Source organism: Cupressus sempervirens, chromosome 3, assembly GCF_028749045.1.
Source record: "Cupressus sempervirens isolate cs-2001-9-10 chromosome 3, ASM2874904v1, whole genome shotgun sequence".
NCBI classification, from domain to species: Eukaryota; Viridiplantae; Streptophyta; class Pinopsida; order Cupressales; family Cupressaceae; genus Cupressus; species Cupressus sempervirens.
Window position 1 is genome coordinate 763,094,542 of NC_143120.1, and position 6,722 is coordinate 763,101,263.

Sequence of the window (6,722 nt, forward strand, 5' to 3'; positions counted from 1 at the left end):
ATGGTTGATGATAAATTCCCTGGGTGTGATGGGTCTCCTTGTGAATTTTACAAACACCTATGGGAGCATATTGGTCCTAATATGCACAAAGTTTATCTTGAAGCCTATCATTCTCAAAGCTTAGGAGCAATTATCAATAAAGGAAACATTAAATTCATATCTAAAGCTAGAGATCTTGAGGATATTTGCAATTAGAGGCTCATTACCCTTCTGAATGTGTCTTATAAGATTATTGCCAAGACAATTTCTCTCAAAATTTGCCACCCCTGCCTTTAATTGTGCGGCTTGAGCAAGTTGGCTTTATCAAGTCTAGATATATTCTTGACAATATTAGTGCTATCTAGGATGGAATGGAGTGGGTTCACATATTTAAGTAGCCAACTATTTTTTTGAAGATTGATTTTTCCAAAGCCTATGATTGCATTGAATGGCCTTTTATCTTGGCTATGCTCCAGGCTCTTGGTTTTGGTCCCAATTTCTTGTAGTCTGTGGAAATGCTCTTTGGAGATGATAATGCTTGCATTACCATCAATAATTCCCAATCTAATGCCTTTGGGGTTTTTTGTTCCATCAGGCAAGGTTGCCCTCTGGCTTTGACACTTTATGTTCTTACTATTGAATGATTTGGCTATTTACTAGCCCACTTTGTGTCTTTAGGACTAGTTCGTGGCATTTCTTTGCCAGAATCATCTTCCCAATTGGTTAATGGTCATTTTGCTAATTATTCCTTTCTCACTCTTTTGGAGGATGAAGAAAACATCAAAAATGCCTTAATTTTCCTTGACAATTTTTGTCAAGCCTCTGGCTTTACTATTTAATGGTATAAAATGCACTGCTATCACTAGTCTTTCTTACTAGTGCCACCTTGGCTCAGCCAGTTTAATGGAAATGGGTTGCTCACAGGGAGATCTTCTACTTTCTTGGTATTCCATTTGATTTTCAAGCTTTGCCTCTTGATCTATGGAATGCAGTGCTTGCCAAGATTACCAAGAAGCTAGATTATTGACTTACAAAACCACTTTCTCTTGCGGGAGATTTTCTCAAAAGTTCTTATGGGTACTCATGTCTATTATTCTTCTTGTTGGGCTTCTTCTAAAGCCTCCTATCAAAAATTAGAAAGATTTCTTCATGATTTTCTCTGGGCTTCTGGTTCTGATCATCATGGCTATCACAGAGTTGCTTGGGATTTTTGTTGTCTCCCAAAAGAATCTAGAGGCCTTGGCCTACTTTCCACATAGAAGCAAGGCCTTACTCTATGTGCTAAATAGATTGTTCATGCCATCATTGGAGATGAAGACTAGAAGGTTTTAGTTTGGCATTGCATTTCTTCCAAATTTCTCGTTAATAGGCCTATATGGAAGGGGATTAGCTTTCACACTCTCCTCATCATGTAAGAGCCTATGCTCATACATGGCTCTTTTGTTATCAAGAGCATATGGAAAGCTTGGGAAGCTATCAAGCCTTGGCTTCATTGGTTTGGTGATGAGTTTTGTAATGGACTCTCCTTGAATCAATAGAACATTTGGTGTTCTCCCTTGTTTACCATCTAGGGTACTCCCCTTTCCAAGACTCAAGGTGCTAGTGCTTTGTGTTTTTTCAAATGAGACATCAAGAATCCTAAAGATCTTTTCTCTAGGGTTTCCATGAGTTTCAGATCTTGGGAAGATATGCAAGTCTGGTATCATCTTGCTCATTCAGATTGATAGACTTTTGACTTATTGCTCTCTTCAATTCCAGTGCACTTAATTCATAAAGTGGGTATTTAGTCTATTAGATCTTGGTGGCATAATTGGAAGTGGTATCTTGCCACTCATTTCACCAGTTACAAACCAAGTCTGGGTTATAGATGGATTTCTCCCCATCTGCCAAAGGTGGATATGCTCAATCAGAGATGGCATTTGCAATCTTCTTTTTCTCAATGGAGAAAGTGCTTTGACACTATTTGGAGTGCTATTATAGAACCCAAGATTGCCCATTTTTCCTAGTTCCTGGCTTTTCAAGGTCTTCCCCTTAGGCTTTAACTCAAATATATTGGGGTTTTAGATCCTAGATGCCCTTTCTGTGGACAACTAGAGTCTTTCTTGCATATTTTTTGGTTTTATACTTGGTCAAAATTAGTGGCACTGAATTCATGACTTCTTTAAGCCGTTCAAGCCTGAACTCTTTTCTTGGCACATGGCTATTTTGGGCGATTCCCCTAGAATCCCTTAGAAATTTACCTAGATTTGGCATATCTTTAGGATGGATATTTTGTTCGCTTTGTGGAAAGATAGAAATGCTATTCTTTTCACTCACAACTTTCTTGATATTAATATTGCTATGTACACTAAGGCATGCATTTGTAATAATGTTTCTATGTAGATACAAGTTCAAGCAAACAAGGTGGCTTTGGAGGTGGCTCACCTATAAGAGTTGCTTAACCACTAGGGCAATGCCCCTTGTACTATTGCTAGGGTACCTCCAGATGCCTCAGTTGATACCTCGATGCCTAGAGGCTGCCACTAGTGGCACCACTCCTCAAGCCTTTGTTTGCACACTCTATGCTCCTAGGCTTCCTCCCACTACTCACCTAGTGGTGGCGATGGTGGATGGAGGAACCACTCAATTTCCCTAGCTTGTGGTGGCATTGGCTGGTCCTTAACTCCTCTTGGTGCTCAACAAGCGATCTCTAGGAAATGGCCTCACCTAGATTTGACAATTTTGCCTCCACGACTAGATATTAAGGATGCTGACTAGGCTACTGATCCTATTGCTGCTACTGCTGATGATGGGTAAACTATTCCCAGCCTGCCCCCAAATCCAAAAGATGATTGGGGTTTTCATGATTGTAACAAGCCACCTCCCTCGGCAGGCACTACTTTAGCTGCCTGAGGTTGCTTTATATGTTTTTTTTGATGGATAGTTTATGATTTTGGCTTCAGCTGTGTAAAATCTCATAGGGTGATGTTGTATCCCCTAACCCTTTTTTATGAATTTTAATCTTAGTCTATTAATTATTAATAGAAAAGGACTATTCATCAAAATAAATTGCATTGATATTCACTATCTCGCACCTGCATCTACAAGAAAAGGGATTTTTTGTTTGGATGAGAGGTTTTCCTTGGTCAACCCCAGTTTGGAATCAACCTTAATAATGGAATTAAAATAGAGAATGCTAGAAAGTAGTAGAAGAAAATATAAAAAATGAAGCTATGATATTTAATAGATATGCAATTATATTTGAAATGTAAACAAGTATATTGATATGAAAGCTTGAACTCAACAATGCAAATTAAAATCTCCATGATTGTATACTTGAAATCCACCTTGAGAGAAGAATGAATAGATCTTGATGATGAAAAAAGGATCCCGAAGGAAGATCACACCACCATGATGGATAGATCTAGGGTTTGAATGATGAATCTTGAATGCTTGAACCAAATCCCTTCAAAGGCTTGAATGCTTGAATCCTTGATCTTCAATGGAGAACTTGAATGATTGAATGGGTGATTTATTTCTCACTAAATTTTCTTTCTTGAATTCAATGGAAGATGGATGCTTAATCATGACAAGTAAATATCTCCTCATGAAAAGTGAATATCTCCTTGCTTCTATCTTGTGTGTCCAAAATGAGAGAGGAAGGCTTCCTTATATACTAGTCTAGGGCATAGACTTCTAGAGAGGCCAACATAGGAAAATTAAATTCTAATTAAGCTTGAACCCCTAAAAATCATCCTAGATTAAATGTAATTTAAGGTTTTACCATTTTGAAGCCCAAAACAATAGACCTAGAAGAGAGAAAAACACTTTCGAACCTCTCCCTGTATCTGACAAAATTTTAAATGAAAAAGAGGGACCTGGGTCAAGATCAAGGTCAAAGTTGACCTAGGTAAGGATCGAGGTTGACCTTGACCCAGGGGTTAAGGACCCCTAGAAAATGAGCCACAAGGGAAAAATAGTGCCCAGGGAGGTCCAAATAGAGCCCTAAATAGGCACATAAGATGGGAAGGGGGCATAAATTAGGGGACAACATGATGAAGGCCCAAAAAACCCCCTAAGGAGGCATAAACATTCTTAAATGGAAGTGATTCCATTTTAAGATGATACACTAAGCCCCCACTTTAGCGGGAGTATGGAAATCAAACATACTCATGGTAAAGGAGAAGAAAAATACAAGTGGATTTGTAATGAGATAGAATAACACTTAGTTAAGGAAACAAACCCCCAAGCCAAGGATCCTAAATCAAAATACACACACGAGGGTGCAAAAATAAAGAAAAATAAAAACAAATCTAAAAGACACAAAAAGAGGGGTTAGTACTAAAACAAACCCAAATCAACTAGTAAAGGAAACCTTGCTAAGAAATGCTTCCTATACTAATATCATATTTAGAAAGCTATCATAAGAGCATAAATGATTACATAAGAAAGAGAAGAGAAACACTATAAATAACATAGCTTTATGATCCAATCTTACTAGCATGAAAGTGAAAAGATAGAGAGAAAGTGATTATCTCTTCTAGTAAGATGCCCACCTTACCGTGCATCATCAAGGAGGGAGAGCCCAACAGGTAGAAAAATCTAATAGTTCACCCAAAAAATGTGCTTTGAAACTATATGCATCTTTTAACAACTTTTGGTATACTCATAGATCCACCTTCTTGTATCACTATGAATATAAAATGCGTGTCCCTTCAGGATTTAACAACTTATGTGTGTTACCTTCCTCGGATTTAGTATATTGAAAATTTGAAAAATGCATGTCTCTTTTGGATTTAGCAACTTATGTCTATTACCTTTAAAGGACTTAGCATATTGAAAATTGAAAAATGCATGCCTCTTAAAGATTTAGCAACTTATATGCGTTACCTTTAGAGGACATAACATATTGAAAAATTGAAAAATGCATGTCTCTTTAGGATTTATCAACTTATGTGCATTACGTTAAGAGGATTTAGCATATAAATAAAAAGATATAGTACAAGGGATACCCTATATATGCCGCCCTCCTTATTGTGGCTATCTATTAGACATGATAAGGAAGAGAAAGAGGACACCTACTTCATAATGTAAGGTAATATCTTGTTAACAACAATGTACACTATGTTCTTAGCGAAGGGTATTGACCCCTACATCCAAGAGCACAAATAATCGTGAAAATGATATGTCACTTATGGAAAAAGGATCCTCAAATAGAAATATATCTTATTAACAGGATCCCCACTATAGAGGAGTTCCTTAGATAAAATAACATATTTCAAAGAAAAGCCAAGTGAGAAGAAAGATTCAATCATCAAGCCCATGGAAAATAAGAGGAAGAGGAATCTTTGATTGAGGTAAATATCTCTAACATCAAAGAAAGGGTAAGAGTTTATAAAGATCATAGTTTGCAAAATAAAGAAGAGGTGATGACCTAGAATAACAACCTCTCACAGAAACGGATATACAAAGTCAAAACATTAATCATTATAGTGAAATAATGTTCCAAGATAAAAAAATTCCACTAAGCTAAGGAAAACAAATCCCTAGACAATGAAAAAGAAGGAAGAACCATGCCCCCAAGGGATGAAGACAAGGGATACCTTTGCAATTTTTTATAGAAAATATATCTTGAATAAAATTTATGGATGATTACAAACATAATACAAAACCATAGAGAGATAGGACAAAAAGAATACCAATTAAGCTCAACGCACAATCTATGCTAAAAGCTTAATGGATCCTAAGAGACTAGATGAAAATACATCTCTTGCCCCCTAGTCTAGAGACAAGAGGAGAAGAGATCTATATTATCAGAATGAGGGGTATCCCTTAAATAAAAATTATGAAGAAATTGTAAAAATCTATGAGAATAAGATATAATTCCTAAAGAAGCTCTTTCTCTAACATATAGCACAAAATGCACACAATCAATAAGTAAATGTGTATTATGATAATAAAATGGACATTTTTATTTGTATAGAGCATTGATCAACATAGGTCTAAAGATTTCTTTCTTGGAATTCATTAACTCAACATACACCTTTTTAACCACCTCTTGACAAATATTAGGGTTATTATCTAAAGTAGGTGTACGAAGAAGATCATGAAGAGGAGGAGGATAATTAACATCAACCACCTTGGATTGAGATTGTGAACAACCAACACCATGAATATCTTATTTAGGGGGTATATGAACTAGATATTGAATACCATGCTCATTAGCACCAAGCCCTAAACCTCTATAATCTTGTTTAGTTAACATATTATATCCTGTAGTGTAGATATCATGTAAAGCTTCTACAAGAGGTGGTTGTTTATTGTGTTCATGAGTAAAATCTATATAAGGTGGAATAATATGTTAAGAAGAAGTTTATTTTCTCTTTCCTTTAATATCTTTTCAGATTGGATAAGAAGGGGAAGGTAAATCTAAGAATTCTTGCACATCTGCATCATGAACAATAGTTTGAGCCTCCTCAAAAGTATGAGAAGAGCTAGGGATAACAGATGGAGAATTAGGTATACTAGTAATTGGATGAGGATTACAAATGTTAGGAATTATATTAGGAAGTATAGGATTAGGATTTTTGGTCTCAGATTGGTTTTGACAATTGAGTGTCAACACAATTAACAAATTTCTAAGTTGATGCCAAGTATAATATAGATGCTGAGCTACAATATGTGCTGAGCTAGAAATTCAATAGGTGCCGATTTATTCAAGTGTCAAGCAAGTTTCAAGTGCCAAGTAACAATTGATGTCGAGC